Raw genomic sequence first — 12,276 nt, forward strand, 5'->3', positions numbered from 1 at the left:
CCGACTTCCCAGTCCTAGATGCTGTCTATGTTTCCCAATGTCAGAGGCTCTGTTTTCCTCCCCCAAGGTCTGTCTTCGAGTTCCAGGCCTGAGTGTCGCTCCGCCCGATTCACCCAGGTCTGTCTCCCAGTCCCAGTGTCAGCATGTCTGTACACTGTCCAGACCCCCCAGGATATTGCGGCATGGACCACATTTTCCAAATTTCGAGGGCAGTTTTGTAAAAATCGTGGCATATTTACAAAACTGCTTATTTCTCGATTTTTTGGGAAATCGCATAATCCCGTAGGGTCTGATTAAGAGAGAAAAAACAATATTTTGTAAAATAACCAATGGTTTGAAGACGTTCAATTCAGAGAGAGAGAGAGAGTGTGTGTGTGTTTTTCTTTCTGTTTATGTAAACATCCCTGGTGAAATCCGACTGACATATCACAATACCCGAATGAAAGCACCTGCACTCAACTATTTATCAGAAAATACATTTATGGGGGGGGGGGGGGGTGTAACACCCCAAACACCCTCCTGAAGCTAGGGTTGGGCCGTCGTTATAATTATGAAATCACCATTTCACGGGCAAACGTGAATTACATTCCAGAGTTCAGTATCCCTGAGAGGGGTTGTGTGTGTTTTAGTCTTGTGCCACAAAACTCCTCTTCTACCCCCCCCCCCCCCTTTTCCCAGGTGAAGCATGCCCTCGGTACTACAGCACTGCTGTGTTATCGAATGGCTGTTGTTCTTTATTCTCTTGCCTTTTGCATTTTCAAGGACAAGGAAGAGGGACACGTACCCCGTTTATTTAAAGGTGCTCTTTCTCACCCCATCCTTCTCGTGCCACCCGGCCTGTGGTGCTGGGTGCGAGCGAAAGGAGATTCCCGATAAGTAAACGGGATATTTATAGTGGCCTGGCTGTTACACGGGTCCCTTGAGAACAAAGCGTGAAATTACTGGCCCCTCCCCTCTCAGTTGAGACATTGCTCTTTTATAACAAACTGTTAATAGTCACAGAGAGTCCCTAGACGACTCCCGCGACTGCTGTTGGTACAGTAGAACCGCGGGTTAAATAATAAATGAAGAGCTTTGTGCGAGAGAGAAAACAGCATAATTAACAGCTGCGTGCACAGGCTCCTTGCACCAGCAGAAACACTTCACAACTCACTCTATTTTTGTACGAGGCGCCGCGATGTATAACGCCACTTCATTTTGTTACAGTCTTTTCTGTCTTAACGGCATGGAATGTCTCCTTGCACGTATCTGCAGTTGAAGGGTGGTTGAGTAGCTAAGAATTTTAGGTCACACCTGAACGTTTCTCAGTCTTTGGATAAGTAGACTGACCCCCGGCCGTCTCAAATTTGCAATTTTTCAATGCAATCTCACCTACGGAAATAGGAAAGTTTATTAACGTGTCTGAGGTTTTGATTGTTGCTGAAGGTGGCAGTACACGCAGAGGCCGGCAGGTGGCGCGATTGTGCAGTGACAGCAACAGGTCCCCGGTGCCTTCCTTTCTTCCCTGGGGACATACCCTATACTGCATGCAGCATCATGTGGAAAATCGGTGAACACTGAGGGAGGCGCAGACAACAGCACCTCGCCGGCAGCCAGGACCGCAGTCACCGCACTGCAGGAAGCCGTCAGACACCAGATGCGAACAGGTGAGCGAGCAAACAAAATTAGGGGTTTTATTTTTGCAGGTGTTCTCCATACCGCCCAGCTGCCTCTTGTTAGGAAACGGATAGTCACTTTTTGGGAAGAAAATAAACGTCAAAATTGTATTTCCCTTCGGTCTAATGCATCCGTTGTGCACGCTTCACTGCTGGTTGTTGGTGATTGCCTTTCGTGTATCCACAAAGAGTTGATTCGCTCAGTTTTTCATAGTATGTATTGAATAATGGAAACCGCAAAATACAATAGGGGAATCATTAAAGATACATCGAAAGTAGCATTTCTTAATACAGAGCGCCACCTTACAAGTCCTGGTTTTGTAGCCATTATCACACTACAACTATTATGCAAAGATGGGCTCTAAAATCATATTGTGCTAGAACTGCTGTATAAGTAGCCAGGACTGGCTGGGGGTGTTCAGAACGACATGCGGTACCTTGACAGCTAGAAAAGCTGTCATCGGGACATAGACAGGTGTCAAGCAGAGCTGCAAGTCTTAGGGGGGGGGGGGGGGTCACCGGAGGTAGGTAGCATCGATGTATTTTTGCTACTGCCTTTTAGGCGCCACTGTTTTAGAGGAACATTTTTAATAATAGGTGGTTTAGTAAGTTAAGGTAACCAAATGATTCTACCCACCCGACGCTTTATTTCAGTTAAGTTTGTCCTTCTTCGAGGTGGCAGGTACGCCTGCTGTAGAACAATTTCACCGTGTGAGGAGGAAGCGAGGACTCATGCCAAGTAGATGCGAGGCACTTTAAACCCACCCCGAAACCTCCCCCCTCCCCCCCCCCAAAAAAAGCTTGCTGGTGTCGATGTCCTGGGGTGTTTTCACACCTCTTAATAGACGTTATAGACAACCACTATTCACAGACTAGTGGTTATTCACAGTGGTTTTCAGCTCATTTGCCCACCGTGTGATATCGGCTCCTCGCCGGGAGACCGTGTGATGGCCAGCCGAAATCGTGTCACAGACACCGTGTGCGTTGGCAGGTATGAGCAGAGCGCTCGTGCTTCCTAAACCCATGCATCAGTGACTCGGCCAGAGTAGGGTAACCCTCGCCTTTTGGGACTTGCAGTTCTGTGTGTACAATTTTAACACCAGGATTACAAGCACCAGAATGGATCATCAAAAACCTGGAAGGCGAAGTAAATCCCGAAACGTCAGCGTTCTGCGACAGACTTCTGTGATTCGGAACTCTCTGCAGCACGTACTACAACTCCCAGAATACTTTGTGTCCAGTCAAAGGCCAGGAATGCACAATGTTGTAGAGTAATCCGCGGGTAACTTTGAATACATTCCCTGCTTCTGTGCTTAAAATGATGGCCCCCTATTGACGCAGGTCTGAAAGGTTCTAGTTGTAACACGTAGGAAGCGGAAATGAAACTGCAGATGCGTTCTTCCTCGGACGCATGTGCCCCCTCACGGGCTGTTGTCCTTGGGTGGCTGCTTCGGCACCTTAATGGTGAAACCTTGCAGAGGGATGCACGGGGAACCCCCGTGGGACAGCAAAGCCCAGAAACCGATGTGAAGAGCCCTGGACTGACCAATGAACCCCTTCAGAAAGCGCTTTGTTTTAGTCAGTTTGATGTATGTGCACCCGCGCGTCACCGAGCTTCTCATACATTAACGTTCGCAAATTGCTTTTACAGCCCTTTTCTCATATCCCCTCAGATAAGTGTGTCTGAAGAGAGCTGCGCCTGCTTTCCTGTTTATGCCCACGTTTTGTCGAGTTCAGCATATTTTCTGTTCACGATAATGACTTTAAAAAGAGGACAGGACAAGGAAAAGTTTGTTGTGTTGGACATGAGATGGAACGGCCGTATAAAGCATACCTTTCAACGTGAGATTTTCCCACTCTCGCACAAATGTGCAATGGAAGAGAGAAAGGCCTCGTTAATGATTCTAGATTATTCATATCTGTTTTTGATAATGTGGCCGCCTAGTGTGTGTATTTCTTGCCATTGAATGCTTGCATGCTGATAGCAGCATACCACCCAGTGCAGGCATTTATTTGCATTCTGGTACTGGTAGTCCTGCATTTGTAGCAGGACAAGCGGGAATGAATGTAACAATAACTTGTTTTCCTACGTAGCGATTCACAACACAGTTTGGCTTGTCGACAGGGACATGTTAAGTATTTTTGGGGCCCTGGGTCAAACATAGTTTGGGTCACCTTGCTCATAACAAGCCTGACATTTTTTGCTCTTTCACGCCGTCAGAGACATTGGTCGCGTCCTTGGCCAGCCTACATCTTGGCGCAACCATGGAGCAAACATTTTCTCCCTGGCTGGCCAACACCCCTACATCTTGGCGCAACCATGGAGCAAACATTTTCTCCCTGGCTGGCCAACACCAGAGAAACAGAAAGACCAATCGCCTGAACAAGCTCGCCATACGTGGTACAGTGCACTGGTGTCTCACCTTTTGGGCCTCTGCATACAGAGGGTGTTTTTTTAGGTTTCAACTGCACAGCGCTTGTGAAATCTTTTGTATTTAATATATCTTAAAGAGGGCTATTATCTGTTCCTGTAGTCGAATTACTGTGTCCATCTGCTTTTATGTGGATTTTTTTTTTACATTCCCTGGCTGCACCCATTGAAACAGCTGTGTTACATTCCTGGTCTTTTCATTGTGACACCACCCAGGATTATTCATTTGATTTCACTCCACATTTTATGTGGGCTTACATTCTTCAAATCGATTTTATTACTTTGTATTGGCCAGTTCTATTAGTGTGCCTGCACGAGCCTGTGTGAAGATCTCACACCATTTGCTCCCCATATTGGAGGAACTGGACAACACTCATCTATCTACTGGTTATTATTTTTTTATTTGAATATAAAAATTGCTCGTCAGGTTTTAAGTTGCTCGGGTACTGAACCGCGTACCGGTAGTCAACTCGGATATCAAGTCCGATATCTTTGTTTTTAATCACATGGGCGAAACCGAAAGCCTTTACCAATGCTTGTTTTTTTATGCACTCCAGTCCCTGCTCCTCACAAAGCTTAGGTGGCCCTAGGCCATAGGTACTCACAAACACTTGCCCAGGGGCCACAAAGTACGGTCTGTGGTTTGACGGAGGACCGCACTGATGCCACCAGGGTGGTAGTAGGGAGTCTGGGTGGATCAGAGTTTGTGTAAGGAGGTCTAAAAAAATGTTAAATAAACGGACAAGCATTTATTAACCTGCAAAGAAATGCTTGCCCATTAATTAAATGTATTTTTCTGGATATTAGTGCTCAGCAACTGAACAGCAGCTCGGGCTGCTGTTTACCAGAGGGGCCCCATGTAAAGGTCGAAAGGGCCGCAAGCGGCCCCTGGGCCGTACTTTGAGTATCACTGCCCCTAGGCTGTGATCGCAGCAGCGGCTCCACATGAGTGGTGTGGTCATGAAGGAAGCATATAATGCTGCTCTGCACTGCACATTGAAAGGTGGCATACATGCTTGAAATACAGAAAGGCTAGTAGTCCAACCAAGACTCCTAAATACAATCTACATTGTTACACTGTAGCTAGTTTGTCAATACCATTCAGGCATACAGTGCTGATGGATGCTGCCAGCAACAGGTATTTAGATTCGGGAGGCAGCAGGCTCTGATTACCCCATCCTGACGGCATCTCCAGAAAGATGATGCAGTCAGAGGGACCGCACCATGCCAATTTTAACTGCACAGTAAGTGAACATGCTGAATAAAGGCAAAGGCTGGGCAGTTGGGTCTATGTATACTAAAGGGTTAGAATGCTAGCGGATAGTGTGCTCACAACATGCAAGTGCTGCCCCCGGCCCTCAAGGAAAGAGATAATTGCATTTATGTTGGTTCAACCAAGGCGTAGCCATTTATTCTCATAGTATCAATGAGAAATGATAACCATAGTTAAGCAGACAATATTGTTACGAGAATACAGGACGTAAGATCAGAAAAACAGCTCAAACATTCTACAAACAATACACCAGTTGTCTCCACTTTTCATTACAGTGCAACACTCCAGAATGCAAAAGTACCACAAGGCTCCCTTGTCTTATCCATCGCCCATGCCCTCAACCAAGGGCATCAGGGAGATTCTTGGCAAACATATCTTAGTGGCAACCTCCCCTTCATCTCACAGGGGGATGGGTAATACCAGCAGTTCCATACCAACATCAGGGCATCGCATAGGTACCCTGGCAGGGAAGGATGTTGTCACAAGGCAAATCCCCCAAAATGTTTAACTCCAGGAATCCTGGGATAGGGCAGAAAGGTCCAGGACCCCAGGAGGTAAGCCTCCCCTCCCTCCTGCCGCCCAGTGCCCACACAAATCAACATTCCTCCAAGGGGTCAGTTCAGTAAATCAGTCGAAATTTTGGGGAAGCCGCCTTTTTCTGCTGCTAGAAATTCCACCTCAGGCCGAAGAGGTCACTGGAAATTCCATTTCCCCTGCCATAGTTGAAGGGCTTCAGTAGCAGACCCTAAGATTGTGTAACCGCCTTCGGTTTACGAATACACCCCCATCACTATGGGACAGGTCACTATCCCTAAGACACCCCTCTTTGGGTGTTTCACGAGATTCCTCTGCCTCAGTTTTCCCCAATGGGTACATGTTCACTGGCTGACTATACCAGCACCTTAAAACTGTAGGCCATACCATAACCTTAATGTGTGCCAGTAGACTGAATCGATCCATGCATCTAGGGTAATCTGGCACTGTAAGTATTCCACCAAATCTCGGTGTCCTCCCAAGTTGTAGGCTAATGTGCCCTCACCTTCACCCCTTTGGCATCTTACTAGCTTACCCAGGACTCCATTCCCAACGGATGGATCCCGCCACTGACTGATTGCTCTGCCTTATTGAACCCAGAGTCAATTTTCTACTTGTGTGCTCAGCTATTGGTACCATCAGGCAGACGCATATTATGAAAAATGGTCTCTGTATCGCAGATCTCATCTTTTTCCCGAGTGATACTGCACTTGTGGCATGAACCACTTGGCCAAACTGACTCAGGTATAAACTCCAACTGATCTGGGTTTTGATTCCAGGGGTTGGCTCACCACTTTCCTGTAGTGCCGGGGTCTTCAAACTTGGAGGGCGGGGGGAGACAGCCCTGGGGGGAGACTTTAACTGATCCTTGGGGGGTGGGGGACACACACTCTGGTTTAAAGAAGCATCATGCTGATAGCAGTGCTTTGTTTTAAGCTGAAAACAAATGATCAGCAGTGAGCCACTCTGTAATGGGCCGTTACTAACATCTTTTGTCATTTATACCTGGGTGGGCATATGTGTCAAAAGGAAAGGGACTCTAAATATTCTTTAAACTTCCCTGCACCCATTTCTATTACACAGTGGATACTTTTACACATTAGTAAGGCCTAGCTAACCAGAATAGTATGTTTGACAATCATGTATGTGATAGCATTTTTAAAAGGATTAACCTAACTGTAATGGCCATGTATTTAGACATTGCAAATTTAATAGAATAATTGTGAAAAATTCTATGTGTGGGGTATTTTTGTTTTATACTGGGGGGTGCATGTGACATGAAAAAGTTTGAAGACCACTGCTGTAGTGCCTCAGTAAATCCCTGCCCCCACCCCCCATATAAGCAGATGGCCATAACTTCTCACGACTCGTCTGCTAATGGCTCCCAGTACTAAACTGGGTGCTCCATTTACTAGATAATTGACAGCAAGTTTCTTACTGTACATCCCTTAACCTCTATACACAAGGATCCCTACTGATCCCCATAAGGTCATTCAAAGGACCTCTGAACCCCAAAGCAAAGCAGCTGATTCTACAAGAGAAACTTGAATCTACCCATTATCCCAAAGACACTCTGTTGGGCAATGCCTACCTTCAAGTTGCTACTGCATACTCAATCCCTCCCCCTTAGCTAGGTCCACGTTGTTGTTGTGGACAATTGTGGGCTAGTATGCTTAAAGCAATATGAAACCACTGCCTCCTCGTTTGCTTAATATTACCGTAATGCCATTAGGTGGAGTGAATGCATGAGAGCATGGTGGTCTCATGAAGAGCCGTGCAAAAATGCCTTACTACAGCAGAACTTATTAAAGTGCTCAATGGAAGTAATTTCACACCTGTACAAGGAGAGTAATCCAGAGCCCGGATACCCAATGCTACCCTAAGGTTGGAGCAGGGCTGCCAATCGATACCATTCTGCCCAGCAGGCACCAACCTTAGCTGGGGTGAGACGTACCACTTGTTGTATCACCTGACTAGATCCATTATCTGAACTGAGTGGCCTGCCCTGTGTTGCAGGCTACCCCCCGTAAAGACATAGGATGCATGAAACACCAATGTATTATAAGTCAAATAATTTGATGCCAGTCCATTTAAAATGGAACATATGTAGTAAAATTGGTGGCCTCGTGTCAGAGCTGACCTAATTAGGTGACCTTAAGAAAAGCCTCTCGATTTCTTTTGCATGAACAGCTTCTCTGCCGCTTGTACCTCACTATTAAATCAAGCCAGTTCCAGCTAAGGCCAAGGATCTGCTAAACCAAGAGACTAACTCTGGAAGTAATCAATAAAATATTGTAAGTAAGTAGGACGTGAATTAGAGGCAATGAGGTGATCCGATTGAACCAGAATGAGACCGGCCTGACTGTCCAGAGGTGCCTTGCACGTGGCCCTCAACAGTTAACTCGAAAGTATCTACCTCCTGTGTTGGAAATTAATGCACTCAGTGACTGTTCTGCCTCCCCCCGCTATGCACACCTAAAATATTGGCCCATCCCAAAGCAGGTAATAGCCGGGGGGTTGGGGGAATGTTCAAACTACCACAAACACCAATGTATAATCATAACAGGTGTAATGTGAAATTACCTTTGAGAGCGGGCGGATAAAATGCTTATGCATGCTGATAAGTCTGTGGTACAATGCCCCAGGCCTTGGAACCACCCCAACAAAACTACTGTCCCATAAAATATACAAGGATCAACTTGCTCTGTGGGGCAACATGGGAAAGCTCCTATAATTGACACAAATACCAATTTAACCATTCAACAACTGACCCTTCCCAGTAGACTGGCATATACCCTTCCCACTGTCAAACAGATTTTTACCTCTCAGAAGGTGCAGCTACCCCGATTGACTACATCAGGCAGTAGGTCACAAACTCTGTGCTGACAAAAGTGTAAAAAACAACAGAAAGATTACACAAATTCAAGCCTTCCAAGAATCCGATTCAACCGAAGTACTACTGTATATAATTCTGATAGTTGCAACTTGGAATATCGCAGGTATGAAAGACACAAGAAGAACGATGAAGCGTGGCTTGACTCCATTCAAAACTGCCAAATCATCTGTCTACAAAAAACTTGGCACACAAAACCTTTCCATATTGACCAATTCTCCACAGTCACTACCCTGGCTGTTCCCTCCCGGAATGACGGGGCTAAAGTAGGACTCGCTGTTCTGGTCTATTACATCCCCCCTACTTTTCATGAAAGTTTACACTGACTCACAATTCTTTCAATTGATGTGGTTTCGAAGTGTTAAAACCAGTGTATTCAATGATCAATTTTTACAACAATGTTTTTAGTAACACTAGAAATAAGGTCATAATTGCACTTGAGGAGGAGCTAGATACATTTACAAAACACATTAGAAGTGCCTGTCTTTTTATCTGGGCTGGGAATTTTAATAGTAAGAAATGTGACATATTGGAAGGGGAACACTGTGGTTATAGGAATGAACATGGTGAAACTTACTCCCATTTCCCACACAGTCTGTACGGAGAAACTATTAATGGGTCTATGCATAAATACAACTTAGATTTACTGGAACAGTCTACTGCAGAGGGCCAATCACAGATATCAATTTACGAAGGCCGCAGACAGTCCTCGATCATTGACCATATATTGATCTCAGAATCTGGACAATGGCAGATAGTGAAACTGGAGGTGATAGAAGGCCCCTTTAGTGATCGTCACCCGTTATTCTTGACCCTTAGACTCAAAATGACGCCCCGGGAGGGGGCTTGTTTAGCTCCCAATATCGCAACACAAGGAGAGAATGGCATTAGTAGCAAATGGTCAGGTGTTAACCCAACCGTCTTTTTAGATAAAGTAGTGCATGAATGTCAGTATGATATCGATATTTGCAAGAAGGGAGACTCTGATTTGCACATCATCAGGACATTCTGTAATATTACCTCTGCAATCTCAGGGGGCCTTAAAATCAAGAATAAGAAGACAGCTCCCAAAAGTGTTAGTTGGTTTGACCAACAATGCACCAAAGCCTACCAGGCCTTAAAAAATGCCCTAAAGGTCAGACTAAGAGATAGCAAATTGATAAAAAAACCCAAAGGATGTTATATAAACAGACCCTTAATAGAAGTTAAAAAGAAATACAAGTTCAGGCACAGGGGAAATAAGTTCAAGCGGCCGATACATGGGACGCCCCTTTAAAATAAGGGTGATTTTTTTCCAGAATAAAGATCATTCTGTGGCGAAAACAGAGAGCCTGGTTCAGTCCTCAGTCTGGCTAAAGTACTTTGGACAGATTTGTTATCCAAATAATGAAATTTTAGCAATACCAGACAACAGTGATTTTACAATCATGGACTCCCCTAACTTTACCCCATCACTCTGGGTGAGGTAACAGTTGCCCTAGATAGATGTGTAAATGGGAGGCACCTGGACCTGACAGGGTCCCTGTAGACACTTTTTGGACTTATACAGATTTTTGGGCCCCAATCCTACAAAGAGTATGTAATGCCGCAGTGGATGGCCTCTTGCTCACAACTTGGACAGAAAGTATCATAGTACCGATTTTCAAGAAGGGCAATAGGGCGATAGCATTTGGCGTCACCTCTATTTCCCTTCTTGACTCAACATCAAAATTGATGGGTAGAATCCTTCTGGAGAGACTGGAAACTTGGGCAACCGATAACTTAATTCTTACAGATTCACAGTATGGATTCAGAAAGGAGATAGGGACCGTAGAGCAGTGTGTCAACTATCAACTAATAATTAGTAAATACACACTGGCGAAAAAGGGCCATCTGCACTTGTGTTTTGTCGATCTCACAAGTGCCTTAGTGTTGCATGATTTACTAAATCAATGGCAGACACTGATTGCGATGGGCGCTCTAAGTGACATCATTGCCTACCTGTCACAAATATATAAGTGATTAACCACAAGAGTTCAATATGGGCCTGGAGGAGAGTGAATTACCAGTTTGAGTAACATGTGGGATCATGCAGGGCTGTGTCTTTTCCCCATTTCTGTTTTCCCTCTATATAAATGGAGTGGATGATAGCCTGCAAAAGTTAAAGGCCGACGCCCCTAGGGTTGGCAACTAGTCACCCCCACTTTACGCGGACAACGCAGTTCTGCTGTCTAGAACCACTAACGGCATTCAGTGCCTAATTGAAAAATTTGCGGAATACATGCATGAAAAGGATTTAATACGTGATATAAAAAAACCATTCATGATGATTTGTGGAAAAGGGAAGCCAAAGATTAGGACACACCATGTCAAGATGGTGCCAATAGCAGAAACACACACATTTTCGTGCCTAGGCCTGTTATTTACATCAAATGCCCATTGAGGAGCCCATATTGACTCCTGTAAATCAAAATTTATACGGATAACAGAGGCCACTTTTAGATTTTCAAACAAAATGGGGAATAAACCAATCAGGGAAATTCTGACCCTTTACAGGAATAAGTGCATTACTGGAACTTGCTGTGGTGCTGCGTTAGGGGAACAGCTAATCATGCCATCCTTCAGACTTAAGAAAACATCTTCCAAAGATGATTGCTAGCCGTTCCTAACTCACCCCCTACATATATCATTCATAAAGAGCTGGCTGTCCCCTAGATTATTGATTACATCAGCACAGCAGTGCTTCCTGTCTGGCACGGGATCTGGAGCAAGGAGGGAACCAATTTCATGCAGGAAATTATCAAGAGCTGCCTCACCCTTGAGTACAACAAAAAAATTCCATGGCTGATGTATATTAACAACCTTTTAAAAGAATGCACTGAGAACATTGATTTTAATAACCCAACACAAATCCTTGGTTATAGTAAAAAAAGATTTGAAAACTGGGCTCATAGAATCAAGGAAATGGCAAAGAGAAACTGAGGGAAATTCGAAACAGTTGACCAGGACTTATTTTGATAGGCCCATTGGATCACGGACACAGCGTTACCTACTCCAGGTCACAAACATAAAACACAGATTCTACCTTATAAGGTTCAAAATAGGGACCATGTACTTGTTAATAGCTTTTTCAACCATGAGCAAGTGGAATTGTAACCTTCCAAAGTGCCCATGTGATGGAAAATTGGACCAGAGAACCCTACCTTTTATCTTATTTTGTGATCTCTATAGAGACATCAGGAAAAGCGTGTTACACCCACTACTTTTAAAAGAAAAACTGTTCTTTTTATAAAATTGATTTTGATTTTATCTGTAATCTAGAAAACGAGAAAGTTTGCAATGTAGTCTATACCCAAATGGTGATTAAAAGAAGAAAGCTCAAATCACACTTTGAGGCCCTACTTTAAGAAGAAAACAGGATACATACTGATTAGAGATCTTTAGGGATGTTATGCTCCTTTACATCTCACAAATATTCACACTCAGGCACTTAAATACAAGTAATGGTTTG

General features: G+C 44.6%; 1 protein-coding gene across 5 annotated transcripts in view; it reads left to right on the forward strand.

The window, feature by feature from the left end:
- Positions 1 to 1,511: 1,511 nt before the first annotated feature.
- Positions 1,512 to 12,276, forward strand: part of MCF2L (MCF.2 cell line derived transforming sequence like) — a 927,044-nt gene continuing 916,279 nt past the window's right edge. For all 5 annotated transcript variants that reach the window (XM_085622295.1, XM_085622305.1, XM_085622296.1 and 2 more), the window contains exon 1: positions 1,512 to 1,646. The gene's annotated coding sequence lies outside the window, so the exon portion shown is untranslated. The remainder of the gene's footprint in view (positions 1,647 to 12,276) is intronic.

This window comes from Triturus cristatus, chromosome 8, assembly GCF_964204655.1.
Source record: "Triturus cristatus chromosome 8, aTriCri1.1, whole genome shotgun sequence".
NCBI lineage: Eukaryota > Metazoa > Chordata > Amphibia > Caudata > Salamandridae > Triturus > Triturus cristatus.